The sequence below is a fragment of the Anser cygnoides genome, unplaced genomic scaffold (genome assembly GCF_040182565.1).
Source record: "Anser cygnoides isolate HZ-2024a breed goose unplaced genomic scaffold, Taihu_goose_T2T_genome scaffold_55_1, whole genome shotgun sequence".
NCBI lineage: Eukaryota > Metazoa > Chordata > Aves > Anseriformes > Anatidae > Anser > Anser cygnoides.
This window is the reverse complement of record NW_027103077.1, coordinates 122322-143689: the sequence shown is the minus strand read 5'-3', so window position 1 is coordinate 143689 and position 21368 is coordinate 122322. Positions and strand designations below refer to the sequence as shown.

General features: G+C 46.1%; 1 long non-coding RNA gene across 1 annotated transcript; it reads left to right on the top strand.

The window, feature by feature from the left end:
- The first annotated feature begins 149 nt into the window (after nucleotides 1-149).
- LOC136789554 (uncharacterized) lies at nucleotides 150-20917 on the top strand. The gene is made up of 3 exons (XR_010828243.1): nucleotides 150-185; nucleotides 5662-5803; nucleotides 18857-20917. It is a non-coding gene; the product is annotated as an uncharacterized lncRNA (long non-coding RNA).
- Nucleotides 20918-21368: the final 451 nt, after the last annotated feature.

Below are 21368 nucleotides of genomic sequence, written 5' to 3'. Positions count from 1 at the left end.
TCCTGCCAGCGAGCAGGCTGGGGGTGCAGCAGGAGCTGGGAGGGGACAGACCCAGGACAGCTGACCCAAACTGGCCAAAGGGGTATTCCATACCATCTGACGTCATGCTAAACAATATATAGGGGTGGCTGGCCGGGGTGGGGGGCCGGCTGCTCGGGAATAGGCTGGGCATCGGTCAGCGGGTGGTGAGCAATTGCATTGTGCATCACTTGTTTTCTTACACATTATTATTGTTAATACTATTACCATTATCACTATTATTATTATTATTGTTATTATTATTTTCCTGTCTTAATAAACTGTCTTTATCTCAACTCACAGGCTTCACTTTCCCGTTTCTCTCCCCCATCCCAGAGAGGGAGGGGGGAGGGTGAGCGAACGGCTGTGTGGTGTTTAGCTGCCAGCCGGGTTAAACCACAACACTAGTTTAAAGCCATCTCAATGAGTCCAGCCAGCTCCTGGGCTAGGATCCGTTTTCCCCTTAGAGACAGGTGGAACCCATCTGCAGTTATCAGGCCGGGTGCCGAGTAAAGCGCCCCTTGGTCAAAGAACCCAAAATTTCTGTGTTGGCACCAGCCTCTGAGCCATGTGTTTATCAGGTGGGCTTTCCGGGTCCTCTCTGTACCCCTCCCTGCCACTATAGGGATGGAGGAAAACACGACCTGTACTCCCGCTCCATCTACTAATCGTCCCAGTCCCCTAAAGTCCCGTTTGATAGCTTCTCTCTTCAGTATCATCACTGCCAGCCTGGACTATCAAAAGAGGATAGTAATCAGATGGGTGAACCAGGGTAGGAAGCTTTCTGGCAATGTCCCTGACCCTGGCCCCAGGGAGGCAGCAGACTTCCCTACAGGTGGGGTCAGGCCGACATATAGGGCCTTCTGTTCCCCTGAGAAGGGAGTCGCCTACAACGATCACCCTTCTTTCTTTCTTAGTGGAGGCAGTCTTGAGGCGCGGAGTCGACTTCCTCGCCCTAGGCAACCTCCTGGGTGGAGTTTCGACCGTATCCTCGCCCACCAGTCTCTCAAGCTCCAAGGCCTTAAACTTGTTGTGTAAGGGCACCTGGGAAGGCGGGGCCGGTAGGGAGGGGGGTTGCCTGTGATGCCAAGCAGGGACCTGCTTCCATTCCTCCTTATCTCCTAGGTCCCCTCCCTCTGCCCGACAGCGACAGGGCAGGGGGTCCACCGCTGTTTGGGGTGTCTCACCCTAGTTCCTTTCTTTCAGGCCTGGCATGGAGTTGCTCCACCAGACTAACTGCTGCTCACACTCCCTGATGGGCCTCAACCTCTCTACCTCCTCCTTGAGCTCTGCCACCAGGCTGACCAGGTCATCCACCTGTTTGCACCTCACACACATGATGTCTCTGCTGCCCTCAGATGGCAGCAACAGGCTCAGGCACTCCGTGCATCCAGAGACCTGAACTGTCGCATTTTTGAGCAGGCAGTCAGTCTGGGTGGCCACAGACTTTCTAGAAAGAGCTTTCGATAGTAATAATAATAATGTGTACAAAACAAGTGATGCACAAAGCAATTGCTCACCACCCGCTGACCGATGCCCCGCCCTGAGAAGCAGTGTCCCCCCCCCCAAGTCAGGCCAGCCACCCCATATTAATTATTCAGAATGACATCATATGGTATGGAATACCCCTTTGGACAGTTTGGTTCAGCTGTCCTCGGTCTGTCTCCTCCCAGCTCCTGCTGCACCCCCAGCCTGCCTGCTGGCAGGACAGTCTGAGAAGCTTGCTTACACCAAGTTCTTGGCTTAGTGTAAACACTGTTCTGCAACAATTAAAAAAACAGCATGTTATCAGCATTATTCTCATCCTAAATTCAAAACACAGCACCATACCAGCTACTAGGAGAAAAATAACTCTGTCGTAGCCAAAACCAGGACAATAACCTTCCTCAGGTTAGAACAATAAACAGCATTATTTTTTTACTCTCCAATCTTTGTTTTCTTTCCTGATGTACAATACTTTGATTATACCACTGTCAGATCTTCCTTGAATAGTAGTTGGCAATGTTGTGCAATTTTTCTAAATTGTAGCGTGGTTGATCTTTATGTATAATAGCTCCGTCTTGAAATATTTGGTTTAGTCCATTCCAAGTATTTTAAGGCAGAATGATCAGAGGGCTGAAGCATCTCTCCTATGAAGACAGGCTGAGAGAGTTGGGGTTGTTCAACCTGGAGAAGAGAAGGCTCCAGGGAGACCTTATAGCAGCCTTCCAGGACCTAAGGGGAGCCTATATGAAAGCTGGGGAGGGACCCTGTCAGGAACTGTAGTGATAGGACAAGGAGTAATGGCTTTAAAGTAAAAGAGGGTATATTCAGATTAGATATAAGGAGGAAAATCGTTACTATGAGGGTGGTGAGGCACTGGAACAGGCTGCCGAGAGAGGTTATTGATACTCCATCTCTGGAAGTGTTCAAGGCCAGGTTGGAAGGGGCTTTGAGCAACTTGGTCTAGTCTGCCGAGAAGGCGGAGATACTGAATGCTTTCTTTGCTTTAGTCTTTGCTTCAAGGACTCCCCCCCCCGGGACTCCTCGACCCTGGAGGGAGAAGAAAGGGTCTGGGAAATGGTAGGCTCCCTCCTGGTTGACGAGAAAGTGGTTTGGGAGCGTCTGAGTGGGCTCAATGCACACAAATCCATGGGCCCCGATGGGATGCATCCACGTGTGCTAAGAGAGTTGGCCCTGGAAATGTGTTGGAACAGCTTATTCTGGATGCCATCTCCAAGCAATTGGAAGAGAAGAAAGTTATGAGGAGTAGTCAGCATGGATTCACAAAGGGTCGTGCTCGACCAACCTCGTTGCCTTCTATGATGACATCACCAGCTGGGTAGATGGGTGGAGAGCAGTGGATGTCATCTACCTTGACTTTAGCAAGGCTTTTGATACTGTCTCCCATGACATCCTGATAGCAAAGCTGAGAAAGTGTGGGATAGAGGAGTGGACAGTTAGGTGGGTTGAGAACTGGCTGACTGGCCGAGCTCAGAGGGTGGCGATTGGCGATGCAGAGTCCGGCTGGAGACCTATGACTAGCGGTGTTCCCCAGGGGTCGGTGCTGGGTCCGGTCTTGTTCAACATCTTCATCGACGACCTTGATGAGGGAATAGTGTCCACCCTCAGCAAGTACGCCGATGACACAAAGCTGGGAGGAGTGGCCGACATGCCAGAAGGCTGTGCTGCCATTCAGCGAGACCTGGACAGGCTGGAGAGATGGGCAGGAAGAAACCAAATGAGGTTTAACAAGAGCAAGTGTAGAGTCCTGCACCTGGGAAGGAACAACCGCATGTATCAGTACAGGCTGGGGGACGACCTGCTGGAGAGGAGCTCTGAGGCGAAGGACCTGGGGGTCCTGGTGGACAACAGGTTGACCATGAGCCATCAGTGTGCCCTGGTGGCCAAGAGGGCCAATGGGATCCTGGCGTGCATTGAAAGGAGCGTGGCCAGCAGGTCAAGGGAGGTGATCCTCTCCCTGTACTCTGCCCTGGTCAGGCCTCACCTGGAGTACTGTGTCCGGTTCTGGGCTCCCCGCTACAAAAAAGTCAGGGATCTCCTGGAAAGAGTCCAGCGGTGGACCACAAAGATGATACGGGGCCTGGAGCATCTTCCCTATGAGGAAAGGCTGAGAGACCTGGGTCTGTTCAGCCTGGAGAAAAGAAGACTGGGGGGGGATCTCATCAATGTGTATAAATACCTGAGGTGTGGGATACAGAGGGATTTGGCCAACCTGTTTTCAGTGGTTTGTGGGGACAGGACAAGGGGCAATGGCCACAAGATGGAGCACAGGAAGTTCTGCACCAATATGCGAAAGAACTTCTTCACCGTGAGGGTGATGGAGCACTGGAATAGGCTGCCCAGGGAGGTTGTGGAGTCTCCTTCTCTGGAGATATTCAAGGCCCGTCTGGACGCCTACCTGGGCATCCTGCTCTAAGGAACCTGCTTTGGCAGGGGGGTTGGACCCGATGATCTTTCGAGGTCTCTTCCAACCCCTACAATTCTGTGATTCTGTGATTCTGTGATATGGAAATACACAAATAAGGGTGTGAACATTGGTGAGAGGCATTATCACCTGTGAAAGGACTGACTTTGTCTGAACTGTTGGATGGGGTCATTGAGAAACAACTGAGCAGCTTGTGTAATAAAACTGTTTTATATCAAAGTAACTTTAACTTATATCAAAGTATTAAATCTGAAACTTGTCCTAGACCAATATATGTGGCTGCAGCTCTTGCAGGTGAAGAATGAGGCAAAATAGTCATTAAGTGCCTCAGCCTTCTCCATATTCCAGGTGACCAGGTCTTCCTTTTCCTTACAGAGAGGGCCCACAATCTCCCTAGTTTTCCTTTTATCACCGATGTGCCTATAGAACCCTTTCTTATTGCCCTGGATGTCCCTGGCCAAATTTAATTCTAAATGGGCTTTGGCTTTTCTAACCCAGTGCCTGGTTTCTCAGTGTCTCTATATCCCTCCCAGGCTGTCTGTCCTTGCATCCACTCTCTGTAGGCCTCCTTTTTCTTTTTAAGCTTGGTCAGGAGCTCTTTGTTCATCCATGAAGGCCTCCTGGTGTTTTTGCCTGACTTCCTCTTTGTTGGGATGCATCACTCCTGAGTTTGGAGGAGGAGATCCTTGAATATTAACCAGCTTTCTTTGTCCCCTCTTCCCTCCAGGGCTTTGTCCCATGATACTCTATCAAGCCAATCCCTGAAGAGGCCAAAGTCTGCTATCCCAAAGTCCAGGATAGTGAGCTTGCTGTGCTCCCTCCTCACTGCCCTCTGAATGCAAAACCGCACCATTTCATGGTTACTGCAACCAAGGCTGCCCTTGAGTTTCACATTCTTCACCAGCCCCTCCTTGTTAGTGAGAATGAGGTCCAGCATAGCACCTCTCCTCCTTGGCTGCTCTATCACTTGGAGAAGGAAGTTGTCATCAATGCATTCCAGGAACCTCCTGGATTGCCTATGCCCTGCTGCGCTGTCCCTCCAACAGATATTGGGGTGGTTGAAGTCCCCCATGAGGACCAGGGCTTGTGAATGTGACGCTGCTTCTATCTGTCTATAGAGGGCCTCATCTGCTTGGTCTTCCTGATTAGACGGCCTGTAGCATACTCCCTCTATAACGTCCCCTGTCCCTGCCCTCCTGACCCATAAGGTCTCTGTCAGCTCCACATCCATCCCCAGGCAGAGCTCCATGAATTGCAGCTGCTCACTGACATAGAGGATGATGCCCCCCTCCTTGTGTCCCCTGCCTGTCCTTAAAGAGCCTGTATCCTTCCATCCTAATACTTCAGTCATGGGAGCCATCCCACCAAGTCTCCATAATACCAATGAGGTCATAGCCCTGCAGGCATGTGTACATCTCTAACTCCTCTTGTTTATTCCCCATACTACCTGTGTTAGCCTAGAGACATTTAAGTTGGGCCCCTGATGAAGCTGACACTGTCTGGAATGGCTGGAATTCCTTTGTGCTGCTCTTCAGGTGCTCTCCTGCTGACCCATGCCCATTCTCCAGGTTCTGGACAGCTATCTCTGACACTGGCATCAAACTGGGAGGCACGGGATGGACTGACGTTCCCCTCCCCTGGAAACTCTAGTTTAAAGCCTTCTCCACCAGCTTGGCAAGCCTGTGACTGAAGATGCTTTTCCCCTTCTCTGACAGATGGACCCCATCAGCCCCCAGCAGACCAGGTTTCTCAAAAGTGAGTCCCATGGTCTAAGTAGCTGATCCCCTGTCTGTGGCACCAGTCCTGTGAGCCCCTGGTAAGCAGCAGACTTCCCTCAAGAGCGGATCGAGTCAGCAGGTGGGTGCCTCTGTACCTCTCAGAAGAGAGTCTCCTACTACTATCACCTGTTGCCTTTTCTTAGTTGGACTAGTTGTTACATGGGGAGCAGACCAGGCTGTCTTACTCAGCTCCACCCTGCAACAGGTCTTTCCTTTTCAGCCAGCGGAGGGGTGAAGTGGTTCTGTAAGGGCACCTCAAGCTTTGGGGGGAGACTCTTCTGCCTGCTGGTCCTTGTTGTTGCCAGCTTCCATCCTCCAGTGTTATTGCCCCCCCTCCCTTCTGTGAGTGTCAGTGAGGGAGTTTTGGGCTGTTTGGCTGTGGGCTGTGTGTCCCCTGCAGACTGTCCTAGAATCCAACTGTCTCAGCCTCTCTGATGCTATGCAGCCTTCTCACTGCCTTCTGCAGCTCGGCCACCTGCTGCAGGAGGTCCTCCATCTGGGCATACCTTTTGCAGGCAAAAGGACAATGCTGGGCCAAGAACTAATTTGTGAGATCAACATGAATAAGTGTAAGATGGAAATAAGAAGAAGCCTTTACCAGGAAAGCGAGGTGGTTAGAAAACCTTCTAAGATGAATAAAGGTGGCAAAGAACCAAATATTTCAAGATAAATGTAAAATGCAATTGCTCACCACCCACTGACCAATGCCCAGCTCATACCTGAGAAGTTGTCTGCCCCACACCCTGACCAGCCACCCCATATAACTGTACAGCATAAAGATATGATAAAATTACTGGTTGTGAGACTAATCTCATATTTGCACTCAGCATTGCTGTCATCTTCGTACTTCAGGAATCATCTTTTGGAGACTATTAATAATTACAGTCTTTTCCTTTTCTTCTTAGGGAGTGGATCTATGGGGGATACAAGGGGGGATACTTTCCTGTGCTTCTTCACTTTGCCTTTCTCCTTCACCTTCCCATTCTCCTCCAGGCTAGTTACAATAACCCTTGAGAATATCCTTGGAATATTCAAACCAGCATGCTCCAATTGTTATGTCTCTTGAATGTATTTTGGGCTTTGTTTATGGCAAAACAACTACTTAAGAATGCCATCCAGAGATCTGTCCTGAGGCAGAATAGTTATGAGTGGCAGGAAATGTGGGAGGATATGGGCTGACACCTAGAACACCGGGCACCTCCAGTGCTTTGGAACTTCACCCCTGAAAAAGTATAGAATCCTAAAACACTGTCAGAATGCTTGAACAAGGTGTGTCATCACTCTGACAATCCCAGAGAGACACAAATAAATGCAACATGCAGGGACTTGGCCTATGCTTACCGAGCCATAATCAATGCCACTCCATCCCCTGTGACAGACCCAGCAGCCACTCCAACCACTGTGACAGGCCCCAAGGCTGGGCCAGAGAACCAACCTGACGAAGTATTAGTTTCCCCTATATGCAAGAGGAAACAATGGATGAGAAGTTGAGGTTGTTTAGAAAGGAAAGGAACGCCTACTCGGGAGGAAGAAGAAGATGAGGCAGGCTACTCCAAAGTGGCTGAGTCATTAGAGGAACAGGAAGACAAAGAGGAAGATATCACAAAAGGAGCAGTAACCACCCGATCCCCATTCCAGGATGAGCTATGAGTTATGCAAAAAGATTTCAGCTGTTGTCCAGGTGAGCACATTGTCACCTGGCTGCTCTGCTGCTGTGAAAACAGGGCCAATAGTGTGGAATTAAAGGGAAGGGAAGCCAGGCGGCTGGGATCCCTTGCTCAGGAAGCGGGCATTGACAAAGCAATTGGAAAAGGAGCACAAATCTTCACCCTCTGGAGGCATCTCCTGTCAGCTGTGAAGGAAAGGTATCCCTTCAAGGAAGAACTTGTATGTCTACCAGGCAAGTGGGCAACTATGGAGAAGGGAATCCAGTACCTGAGGGAATTGGCCGTGCGGGAGGTGATTTATGAAGACCTAGACAACGGACAAATATCCACAGATCCAGATGAAGTCCAGTGTACACGACCCATGTGGCGGAAGTTTATATGGAGTGCACCATCATCATATGCTCATTGGCAGAAATGACCTGAAAAGACCATGAGGAACCCACAGTGGATGAACTGGCTAAACAACTCTGGCAGTATGAAGAAAGTCTCTCCTCTTCTCTACAGGCCTGCGTCTCAGCTGTGGAGAAACTTTCTGAAGAGTTCCACCAACTTAAAGAGAATTTATCTTCCTCCCCACCTGTACAAACCAGTGTCTCAGCTATCAGGAGTAAGCGTCCCTCTGTTCAAGGAAGGCGATATAGTGGGTACACACCCCGTGCCACTCTGTGGTTTTACCTATGTGTTGTGGTTTAACCCAGCTGGCAGCTAAACACCACACAGCCGTTCGCTCACCCTCCCCCCTCCCTCTCTGGGATGGGGGAGAGAAACGGGAAAGTGAAGCCGGTGAGTTGAGATAAAGACAGTTTATTAAGACAGGAATATAATAATAACAATAATAATAATAATAGTGATAATGATAATAGTATTAATAATAATAATGTGTAAGAAAACAAGTGATGCACAATGGAATTGCTCACCACCCGCTGACCGATGCCCAGCCTATCCCCGAGCAGCCGGCCCCCCACCCCGGACAGCCACCCCTATATATTGTTTAGCATGACGTCAGATGGTATGGAATACCCCTTTGGCCAGTTTGGGTCAGCTGTCCTGGGTCTGTCCCCTCCCAGCTCCTGCTGCACCCCCAGCCTGCTCGCTGGCAGGACAGAGCGAGAAGCCGAAAAGTCCCTGGCCTGGTGTAAACACTGCTCTGCAACAATTAAAACATCAGCATGTTATCAGCGCTCTTCTCATCCTAATCCAAAACATAGCACCCTACCAGCTACTATGAGGGAAAATTAACTCTGTCCTAACTGGAACCAGGACAGATATCCACCCCTTATTCCATACCATTTATGTCATGCTCAGGTTACACTCTTTCCAATACATTCTAATTAATCACCATTTTCATCTATGATATATAGCAATTATGGTAGTGATGACATACAGTATTATATAATAATTAACATACTACAATTCAACTCATGGGCTATTCTCACCCAGTATCAAATCCCCTTGAGGTACACACCGGACTTCCCCATTCTTTTGCATTACCCACCAAGTGCATGCAGGTCCCTGAGCAAAAGCAATTCCACGAATGGGTTTGCCTTTTCCTGAGGCAGGAGTAGCCCAGACTGTTTTACCCAGCATGTTTCTTACGTGCACTACAGGAACTTTATCCCCTTCTACAGTGCGTAACAGGTTTGATTGGGCAGGTCCAGCTCGGTTGGCAGATCCCTTGGTATTGACTAACCAGGTGGCCTTTGCCAAATGTGTATCCCAATTTTTGAATGTCCCAGCACCCATTGCTTTCAGTGTAGTCTTCAACAGTCCATTGTATCGTTCAACTTTTCCAGAGGCTGGTGCATGATAGGGGATGTGATACACCCACTCAATACCATGTTCTTTGGCCCAAGTGTCTATAAGGTTGTTTCGGAAATGAGTCCCGTTGTCTGACTCAATTCTCTCTGGGGTGCCATGTCGCCATAGGACTTGCTTTTCAAGGCCCAGGATAGTGTTCCGGGCGGTGGCATGGGGCACAGGATATGTTTCCAGCCATCCGGTGGTTGCTTCCACCATTGTAAGTATGTGGCGCTTGCCGTTGCGGGTTTGAGGGAGTGTGATGTAATCAATCTGCCAGGCCTCTCCATATTTATATTTCAACCATCGTCCTCCATACCAAAGAGGTTTTGACCGTTTGGCTTGCTTGATTGCAGCACATGTTTCACAGTCATGAATAACCTGTGCTATAGTGTCCATGGTCAGGTCCACCCCTCGATCACGAGCCCATCTGTAGGTTGCATCTCTACCTTGATGGCCTGAGGTGTCATGGGCCCATCGGGCTATAAATAATTCACCTTTATGTTGCCAGTCCAGGTCCACCTGAGCCACTTCAATCTTAGCAGCCTGATCCACCTGCTGGTTGTTTTGATGTTCTTCAGTAGCCCGATTCTTGGGCACATGAGCATCTACATGGCGTACCTTTACAACCAGGTTCTCTACCCGGGCAGCAATATCTTGCCACAATGCCGCAGCCCAGATGGGCTTGCCCCTGCGCTGCCAGTTGTTCTGCTGCCATTGCTGTAACCACCCCCACAGGGCATTTGCTACCATCCATGAATCAGTATAGAGATAGAGAACTGGCCACTTTTCTCGTTCAGTAATATCTAAAGCCAGCTGAATGGCTTTCACTTCTGCAAACTGACTCGATTCACCTTCTCCCTCAGCAGCTTCTGCAACTCGTCGTGTAGGACTCCATACAGCAGCTTTCCATCTCCGATGCTTTCCCACAATACAACAGGACCCGTCAGTGAACAAGGCATATTTCTTCTCATTTTCCGGTAGCTTGTTGTACAGTGGGGCTTCTTCAGCACGAACCACCTCCTCCTCTGATGATATCCCAAAGTATTTGCCTTCTGGCCAGTCCATAATCACCTCCAAGATTCCTGGGCGACTGGGGTTTCCTATTCGAGCCCGCTGAGTAATCAGTGCAACCCACTTGCTCCATGTAGCATCAGTTGCATGATGTGTAGAGGGGACCCTTCCTTTGAACATCCAGCCTAGTACCGGCAGTCGGGGTGCCAGGAGGAGCTGCGCTTCAGTACCGACCACTTCCGAAGCAGATCGAACTCCTTCATATGCTGCCAATATCTCCTTTTCAGTTGGAGTATAGCGGGCCTCAGATCCTCTGTATCCCCGACTCCAGAACCCCAGGGGTCGACCTCGAGTTTCCCCAGGTTCTTTCTGCCAGAGGCTCCAGGTGGGACCATTCTCTCCGGCTGCGGTGTAGAGCACATTCTTTACATCTGGTCCTTTTCGGACTGGCCCGAGGGCTACTGCATGAACTATTTCCTGCTTAATTTGTTCAAAGGCTTGTCGTTGCTCAGGGCCCCATTCAAAAGCATTCTTCTTACGGGTTACTTGGTAGAGCGGGTTTACAATCAGACTGTAATTTGGAATATGCATTCTCCAAAACCCCACGACACCTAGGAAAGTTTGTGTTTCTTTTTTGCTAGTTGGTGGAGACATAGCTGTTATTTTGTTGATCACATCCATTGGGATTTGACGACGTCCATCTTGCCATTTAATTCCTAAAAACTGGATCTCTCGTGCAGGTCCTTTAACTTTATTCTGTTTTATGGCAAAACCGGCCTTCAGAAGGATTTGGACTATTTTCTTCCCTTTCTCGAAAACTTCTTCTGCAGTGTCACCCCACACAATGATGTCATCGATGTACTGCAGGTGTTCAGGAGCTTCCCCCTGCTCCAGCGCAGACTGGATCAGTCCATGGCAAATGGTAGGGCTGTGTTTCCACCCCTGGGGCAGCCGATTCCAAGTATATTGGACTCCCCTCCAAGTGAAAGCAAACTGTGGCCTGCACTGTGTTGCTAGAGGGATGGAGAAAAATGCATTAGCGATATCAATTGTGGCATACCACTTGGCTGCCTTTGATTCCAGTTCATACTGGAGTTCTAGCATGTCCGGCACTGCAGTGGACACTTCTGCTGACTGCATTGGAGGCTGAACTAAGCCTAACTAACTGGGAAGGAGTGGCAAAAGGACCGTATTGTTGACTGGCCTAGAGGCTCCATGCATCTTTGGCATAGACTACCTCACAGGAGAAAGCACTTCAAGGAACCAAAAGGGTACTGGAGGGCTTTTGGCATCACTACCTTGGAGACAGAGGACATGAAACAGTTGTCTACCTTGCTTGGTCTCTCACATGATCCTTCTGTTGTGGGGTTGTTGAGGGCTGAAGAACAGCACTACCACAAGAGTGCACCGGCAGCAATATCACACAGACCGAGGCTCCCAGATTCCCGTCCATAAGCTAATTTGTCAACTGGAGAGCCAAGGAGTGATCAGCAAGACTTGCTCACCCTTTAATTGTCCCATATGGCCAGTGTGAAAGTCTAATGGTGAATGGAGACTAACAGGGGACTATCATGGCCTGAATGAAGTCACACCACCGTTGAGTGCTGCCATGCCAGACATGCAAAACCACCAGCCAGCAAAAAAGAAACACGAACTTTCTTACACATCGTGGGTTTTTGGAGAATGCACATTCCAAACTGCAGTTTGATTGTAAGCCCTCTCTAACAAGTCACTCATAAGAAGAAGAGTTTCGTGGGGCCCTGAGCAACAATAAGCCTTTGAACAAATTAAATGGGAGATAGTTCATGCAGTTGCCCTTGGGCCAGTCCAAACAGGACAAGATATAAAGAATGTGCTCTACACTTCAGCTGGGGAGAATGGCTCTACCTGGAGCCTCTGGCAGAAAGAGCCTGGGGAGACTCGAGGTCGACCCCTTGGGTTTTGGTGTCAGGGATACAGAGGATCCAAGGCCTGCTACACTCCAACCAAAAAGGAGATATTGGCAGCATATGAAGGAGTTCGATGTGCTTCGGAAGTGGTCGGTACTGAAGCGCAGCTCCTCCTGGCACCCTGACTGCCGGTACTAGGCTGGATGTTCAAAGGGAGGATCCCCTGTGCACATCATGCAACTGATGCTACATGGAGTAAGTGGGTTACAGCGGGCTCGAATAGGAAACCCCACTTGCTCAGGAATCTTGGAAGCGATCATGGACTGGCCAGAAGGCAAAGATTTCTGAATATCACCAGGGGAGGTGACGTGCTGAAGAGGCTCCACTGTATAAGTTACCAGAAAATGAGAGCAATATGCCCTGTTCACTGATGGGTTCTGTGGGAAAGCATTGGATATGGAAGGCTGCTGTATGGAGTCCTACACAACAAGTTGCAGAAGCTGCTGAGGGAGAAGGTGAATCGAGTCAGTTTGCAGAAGTGAAGGCCATCCAGCTGGCTTTAGATATTGCTGAACGATAAAAGTGGCCAGTTCTCTATCTCTATACTGATTCATGGATGGTAGCAAATGCCCTGTGGGGGAGGTTACAGCAGTGGAAGCAGAACAACTGGGAGTGCAGGGGCAAACCCATCTGTGCTGCTGCATTGTGGCAAGATATTGCTGCCCGGGTAGAGAACCTGGTTGTAAAGGTACGCCATGTAGATGCTCATGTGCCCAAGAATCAGGCCACTGAAGAACATCAAAACAACCAGCAGGTGGATCAGGCTGCTAAGATTGAAGTGGCTCAGGTGGACCTGGACTGGCAACATAAGGGTGAATTATTTATAGCTCACTGGGCCCATGACACCTCAGGCCATCAAGGAAGAGATGCGGCAGATGGATGGGCTCGTGATTGAGGGGTGGACCTGACCATGGACACTGTAGCACAGGTTATCCATGAATGTGAAGCATACGCTGCAGTCAAGGAAGCCAAGCGGTTAAAGCCTGTCTGGTATGGAGGATGATGGCTGAAATATCAATAGATGGAGGCCTGGCAGATTGATTATATCGCACTCTCACAGATGCGCTACGGCAAGCGGAATGTACTTACAGCGGTGGAAGCAACCACCTGTAACTTCATGGTTACTGGAAAATCTCAGTATTTTCATTGCTGGTGCCTCTTACACTTCCTGTGTTTCTTCAGACTTCCCCATTCTCTTTTCTGTTTTTTCCACTTCCTAACCCCATCCCGCAACCGCCCTCCCAGAGCACCAAAGTGCCTTTTCACACCACTATCTATAAGGCGCACCACCATAACCTGTTTCCTCCATGGGGAAGCTGTGAGTGCTGCGCTCTTCCCTGGAGACAAAGATCATTGCCCCAGTAATGCTCCCAGACATGCTAATTCTTGGAGCAAATGACCCAAAGAAGCTTATCTGAACCAAGCCTCCAATTTGACAGCACATCACCTTCAGTTATTAGGCTGGTGCCTGCTGTTTTACTTTCCAAGTTTTATTAATTTCAATGTACGTTGCTGTTGGCTGTGCTTCTCAACAGCTAGTGTTTTTTTGTGCTGCAGATGGAAAATAGGTACGTACGAGGAGCTGTCTTCAAATGCAAACCTTGAGGGGCCCGAACTTGAGAGCTTTAGTGTGCAGTTGTGGTGTGCCACCAAGCGGAGGTGGTAATTTAAAAACATCTGCACCTCTTTTTACATGTGCTGTGTTCAAGGCCTTTCCTAAGTGATGTGAAACGTGGCAGGAAACTGTGCTGCTCAAGCATCTCCTTGGCACTGATGTCTCCTAATGAGCACAAGAGTGTCTAGGCCATCTAATTGCCTTGATGTGTGCTCACATCTACATGCTGAGGCACAAGATGTTTTGCTGCCAGCAAAGCAGGACAAATGCACTCAAGCTAACGCCTTTGAACATCTCAGGAGTCTAGGAGGTGGCTGGATGGGATTCCTCCAGCTGAAAGGAGACCTGGGCTGGGTATTCTCAAATTAAAAGAGCTTGAAGTGCATTGTCAGGTCACTGTAGTTTCCCTAGCAGAAGCTGTAACCATCCTATTGTTCACAGCTCCTGCAGAAGAGGTTTCTTCCCCTTGCCCTCATGCAGGATGATGAGCATTTGAGGATGCATCTTTTGCCCTTCACTCCCTGGTTTTGCTGGGGCACTCACCTGGACTGGTGCTCATTGGCACCCTGTTGCATTAAAGGGGGACTTATCAGAATCAAACACTTGCGTGTTTCAGAGCCCTGCTAAGGGCTTTCACTGAGACAGTTTCACAGAGTTGAACATATTTAACAAGGCAACAGATATAACAGATTCAGAGTTGTCATTGATAAATACACTTACTGCAGTAGAGCTAATATATGATAATAGTGCTAGCAAAATGCTATCCTGGGTATTCCTCACCAAAGGGTGAAGGCACGGAGCTTTCCAAGAAGACATCCCTCCATGTTGGTGGAGGAAAAAGGAGCACAACTTGTCAACTGCCTCTTCTAGGTTTCCAATTTTTTTCTTTATCCCCTCCAGCTCTCCTGTTTTCCTCACTAACTTTTTCTTTTTCTAACACTAACTTCTTCTTTTTTCTTCTTTCTACACTAACTCCTAGCACTCTTTTATATCCTAGCCTTATCTGTTCCCTCCCTGGGGTGACGTTTAGCATGATTTGGGTGAAGAGCTGAGTACTATAGTCATATATGTTTAGCATGTACTTCATTAAGCTCATTATCATATTCAGGGGTGTGAACTTTAATATTCATTTTACACATAACGAAGCAAAAGGTTTCACTCAGGCACTGTGGCCCTCAAGATTCTGTTGTGCCACCAAAACAGGGCCATCCCACCAACACGGGATTCCCTCCTTGAGCAACCTCTCATACCAAGCTTGCGGACCTCCATCCACAAAGTTTTTATGAGCAAGAACAAGCTGCTCAATTCCCCTTTGCCCAATGCTGGTGCTTATCAGTGACACTAACAAGTCTGACTATTCTCCACACACCCCTGGAGAAGAGGATCACTTATTACTATGCTCACATTACATAGCACTTTTAGGGGTTGTATAAATATTGGTTCACCCTTGAAGCATCTGAATGATGTCAGTGTCACCCTTGTTATTTCACTGAGGAAACCTGACTCATTCCTCAAGGTCTTGAGAGACAGGGGAGAATTCAGTGCCAAAGGGCAGCATAGTCAAGAGGTGACTCATTCCCTTGCCTTTGAGGAGGAAATGAAATGAACCGCACTTTTCCCTACCTGAGACTTCCCTTCCTCATGAAGGACAACAGGAGAAGAGAAACCTGAAGTGCAGAACGAAGGATGTAAAATGAAGCAGGAAGAAAGGATGGCGTAAGAAAGAGTGGCAATAAGAAGGACTGTCACAAAGCAAAGACACGACTACAAAAATAAATCCCCAAACGACAGAGCAAAATACACCTAGACTTCTCTGGGGAGATGGATTTTCTCTGATTTCTATACTTAAGCGCCAGGCTCCTGGAAAAGGAGAGACAGAACTTACATTTCTAATCTCTCTTGCAATAATTTCAGGTCTTACCAGTTGCAACAGCAGTTTGAAAGTGCCACACAGAATTTGAGTTGCTGGTGCCTCTGTCAGTTTTCCATAGTTGCAGCTTCAGCTATTGTTGCTGTACGGGCACTTCAGTGCATAGCTCCACTACTCTTAGAGCATCTTTTGCTGTGCAGTATTGTCCTCCTATTTAACATTTTTTGTTCATTGGACACCACAGGTGAAGGCAAAGAATGGCAAATCATGCAATCATAGAATGGTTTGGGTTGGAAGGGACCTTAAAGATCATCCAGTTCCAGCCCAAACCAACCGGTCCTAAGACAGACCTCTGAAGGACACTACTCGTTACCAGCCTCCACCTGGACATAGAGCCATTGACTACAACTCTTGAAGGGTGCGGCCTTCAAGCCAACTCCTTATCCACTGAATGGTCCACCCATCAAGTCCATCTCTCTCCATTTTGGAGTTCAGGATGTCATGTGGGAGTGTGTCAAAGGCCTTGCAGAAGTCCAGGTAGATGACATTGGTCAGTCTTCCCTTGCCAATTGATGCAGTCACTCCACCGTAGAAAGCCACCAGATTGGTCAGGCACGATTTGCTCTTGGCGAAGCCATGCTGGCTGTCTCAGATCACCTCCTTGTCTTGCATGTACCTCGACACTGCTTCCAGGAGGCCCTTTTCCATAATCTTGCCAGGCACAGAAGTGAGGCTCACCGGTCTGTAGTTCCCCAGGTTCTCCTTTCTACCCTTTTTAAAAATGGGAGTGATGTTTCCCTTTTTCCTGTCAACAGGGACTTCGCCTGACTGCCAGGACTTTTCAAATATGATTGAGAGAGGTTTGGCAACTACATCAGCCAATTCTTTCAGGACCCTGGGTGTTATTGTACATCTTAGCTGCACATGCACATAATACTTCAAATAGAGGATAAAACACAAGATAACATACATGGCCTACAGAGAATATGAATTGGAAAACAGTGTTTCAGAATTGATGCATGATTTAGGTCAGGATGTTTATGCTCATTTTAATTTCAGTATTTGCTTTCCAGGAGCTTAAGTGATTCATTCCTTATTCTTAGTCTGTTTCCACCTCTGCAGTAGTTTCTCATCGCTTTCTGTGTGGACAAAAAATGGAGTCATCCCTCTACCTACTGGTCTTTTATATGCACATCCCCAATCTTCTTGGGGCTTTGCCTCAAAGCTCATTTTATTCAATTAGATTTTCTTCAGTAAACTTTTTATCCACCTATTCTGGAAGAACTTTTAATTAAAAGAAATCAGAAATCAGATTCTTTGCAATTAGTAAAAAAGAAAAAAAAAGTTTGTGTTCAAAAGTAAATTCCCACTACATACGCATATGCAATCTACCAAATACATTCAGCCTTCTCATTTGCCGCAGATGCCCACCTCCTTACATCTGTCCATTGTAACTTGTTGTTCCCCAATTAGACTTTTCCCTGCTAGAGGCTGGAATAGTATTTTGTCATATGGTGTATCTGTGAAGTGCCAAATGAATCAGTGGTACTCTTTAAAGCAGTTTATGGCTTGGTCTGTATGGAGTTTACAAGTAATCTTTACTGGAAGTAAGAAGTCTTGTTTCAGTAAAATTCGGAGGCATTATACTTGTTTATCATAAATGCAACTGTAACAATTAAATAAAAAATCTTGAAAAGAGCCCTAGCAAACAGAGGATGCTTAAATGTTGTGGAGTTATCAGGCCTACTGTACTTGCACAATCTTAATAACTTCATCTGAAATCTATGCAGAGGTATAAACACCTTCCCTTTCCACTTATACAACATCAAGGCTTTAAGGAGATACAGAAATGGTTGGGAAAAGAAACACACAAAAATTGAAATGAATCTTCCAATTTTTGCCTTATTAACATAAAACTGGAGAAAAACCGCCTTTCTCTAAATCATAGTTTAAAGATGAAAACTTTTATTTTTACTTGAGTGTATTTTTATTTTTATTTGTATTTGTATTTTTATTTGTATTTTTATTTTTATTTTTATTTTTATTTTTATTTTTATTTTTATTTTTATTTTTATTTTTATTTTTATTTTTATTTTTATTTTTATTTTTATTTTTATTTTATGTTTATGTTTATTATTTTATTTTATTTTTATTTTTATTTTTATTTTATTTTATTTTTGTAATTGCTTTGTGTATTTCTCCCTTGTGGAGTTGGATAGTTTACAGTGGATCTTTGGATTTTGAAACTGAGCTAGTAACCTCCTTGTCTTGCATGTGCCTTGACATTGCTTCCAGGCAAAGGTGAGGTTCACTGGTCTGTAGTAGCCTGCGTCCCCCTTTCTACCCTTTTTAAAAATGGGAGTGATGTTTCCTTCTTCCTGTCACCAGGGGCTTTGCCTGACTGCCAGGACTTTTCAAATATGATGGAGAGTTGCTTGGCAACTACATCAGCCAGTTCCCTCAGGAGCCTGGGATGCACATCATGGGGCCCCATAGCCTTATACCAGTTCAGTTTCATCAGATGGTCTCGAACCTGCTCTTCACTTAGAGTGGGAGGGACTTTGCTCCCCCAGCCCTCATCTACAGGTTCAGGGAAACAAGAGATGTGGTAAGCCTGACTATCAGTGAAGACTGAAGCAAACAACTTTTTGAGTACCTCAGCCTTCTCCGTGTCTGCTGTTACAAGCTCTCCCTTCTCGTTTATCAGAAGGGGTACATTCTCCTTGGCCTTTTCTTTTTTGGCCAATGTACCCATGGAATCTCTTCCCGTTATTTTTTGTGTCCCTTGCCAAGCTCATTTCCATCTGTGCCTTGGCTTTCCTGATCCCATCCCTGCACATCCAGACAGCATCCCTCTACTCTTGCCAGGCCTCATGTCCCTGCTTCCACTGCCTGGGCATTTCCTTCTTGCACCTCAGTTTGACCAGCAGGTCCTTGTTCAGCCATGCTGAAACTGTATTTTTATTTTTTTTTAATTTTTATTTTTTTTAATTTTTAATTTTTTATTTTTATTTTATTTTTATAATTGCTTTGTGTATTTCTCCCTTGTGGAATTGGATAGTTTACATTGGATCTTTGGATTTTGAAATTGAGCTAGTAATTTAAATAATTTTAAAGAAATGAATACTGGCAGAGATAGCATTTGTAAATATGGCGTTATAAGCAGATTATGGATTAGAATGACTTGCTGATGTGTTGTTCTTTGTGTCACCCTTTACAGAGAACATGGGGCAATGCAAATCTCTGGAGTACCATCACCTGCCTGCACACAAATTCTTAGAAGAAGGGGAATCTTATTTAACTCTGGCTGTGGAAGTAGCATTGATAGGGCTGGGACAACAACGAATAATGCCAGATGGCTTGTACGCACAAGAGAAGGTTTGTCAAAATGAGGAGCAGCTGATTTCTAAGCTACAGGAAATTGAATTGGATGATATTCTGGTGAAGATTTTTCGAAAACAAGCAGTCTTCTTATTAGAAGGTAGCTCGCTATAGATGCTAACTGCTTCTTTAAACTGCCTTCACTTATAGAAGCCCACAGAACCAGTATTCTTTTGGAAGCTGACTTTATGTACTTGATGTTTTTTTGATGTAGAATTCACAGAATCACAGAATGTTAGGGATTAGAAGAGACCTTGAAAGATCATCTAGTCCAATCCCCCTGCCGGAGCAGGAATTCCAGCAAAATTTTGTTTGCAATTTCTTATGAAAATCAAACATACACTGAATAAATACCATGACTGTAGAAATAAGGCATCCGCTGATTTACAAGCCTTTAATTTTTATTGCATTTTGTTCTTTAAATTTTTTGTTTGATATAATCTCAGTATCCTAATTGTACAGCCCAGGCTCACAATTAAATATTATAGACATCAGTTATCAGCAGTTCTCAAGTAGCAGAATTCTAAATGTCACTTGTATCCTGAAAAAGGACTGGCAGCTTTGTAAATGTATGAATATTTTTACCTCTTTTCCCAATTAAAGAGCTCAGAAAATTCACTTAGAATTACTGGGACAGAACTACAACATTTTATTTGTAGCAATTAGGAAAATGACTTGCCTCTGAAGTTTGAATCATACATGACAATTGAAATACATGGTCAAATATTGAGGCTTAAGGCCTGATCTTATGACTAAATTGTGACTAAGTTATGTGTTTGGGAATCACTGTGGTGGGTTGCAATAAAATCTGTGGGAAAAAAAAGTGCATGCCTTTGCCTTAGCTTTCAAAAAGGCTTGACATGTAACACTTAAGCCTCATGTTCAGAAAGTAGCCTCATGGGATCTGAGGTTGTCTTTCTAGCTTTTGGGTGTTTTGTTTTTTTATTTTTAATGGAAGAAAAAACTTTAAAGGAACTAATTCGCCAAAGGCATGGTTTTGTTTTGAGTGCCTACTCAAGGGATGGTGTGGAGTACAGTAGGCTCTAGGTGAGTTGTGAAGACTTACAGAGCAGTCATGTTTTGTTTTCTTTCTGTAAGACATTTGTCTTTTAAAACTTCTTTAATGGAAGAGATGCAGTATGTTGTTTAGGGTTCTCAGCTGTGAGTCACCGTTGTTGCCCAGATCCTTAAAGACTCTGGCACCTACTGATGGTGCCATTTGAAACCGCAGAGAAGCTGCACCATAGGGAGAGTTTCCATTATGGTATGGCTATACTGCTGCTTTACGGCCTTTGGACAAGAACACCAGCTAACTGGATCCAGCTATTAACCACCACCGGACAGGGATCCTATGGATTATAATTTGCTGCATTTCTTTACTGAGGAAAAGGCAGGATTTCTCTCAAGTGTTCGCTGATACTTATAGTTTACTATAAGGTAATCTTAGCAGGAAATCTGCTAAAATAACTACCTATGAAATTACCATAGTGAGCAGTGTGCAGTGTCTTGCATTACTGTTTGCTGAGAAATCTAGCTTTCCTGCAATAGCTTCAGTTTATGCCAGGTTAGGCAGAAATTGCCAGCTCACATGGAAGAAAAACTGCAGTGACTGAAGATCCTAATCATATCAATTGTGTTTTTATAGTTATAGTCCTGTAGGTATACATATAAAAAAAAAAAACTTAACCAATATTAAGCTGATTTCTATGCTGTTAATGCAGATTAATGCATGTTGTATGTAGCTACCACTTGACTGAGTGGGAAAGCAGAATGTTAAGACTGTTGCAAGAACTGTTTTAATTTTTTGCTTGACTGCTAAGTTAATGTCAGAATATGTTTTTATATAAATGCTTTGTCCTGTACTCCTCATGTCCTAACTGAGTTTCTGACTGAATCACCAACTGGCAAACATACATGAAATGGCTTCTTTCATTGAAACAATGCTAGATAGTTTTCAATGGCTTTCAAATTCATTTCAAATGATTAGAGACATTGTGTCACCTGTGTCAGGGGTTTCCTGCCCTCCCTGCTTGCTTTCTTACACAGGAGGATGGAGAGTTCTTGTGCTCTAAGGAAAACATCCTTAAAGAGCTGCCAGCTCTGTTCAGCTCCTTTGTTCCTAAGGAGAGTGTTCCAGGGGATCTTGTCTACTAGGTCTTTAAACAGCTTGAATTTTGCTCTTTGGAAGTTCAGGGTCCTGACTTTGAACCTTTTCAGGCCCATATTCCTCGAGATCACAAACTCAACCAGAGCGTGGCCACTGCAGCCCAGACTGCCTCTAATCTTGACCTCTTTAATGAGCACTTCTGTGTTGATGAGCACCAGGTCCAGTAATGCTTCTCCTCTGGTTG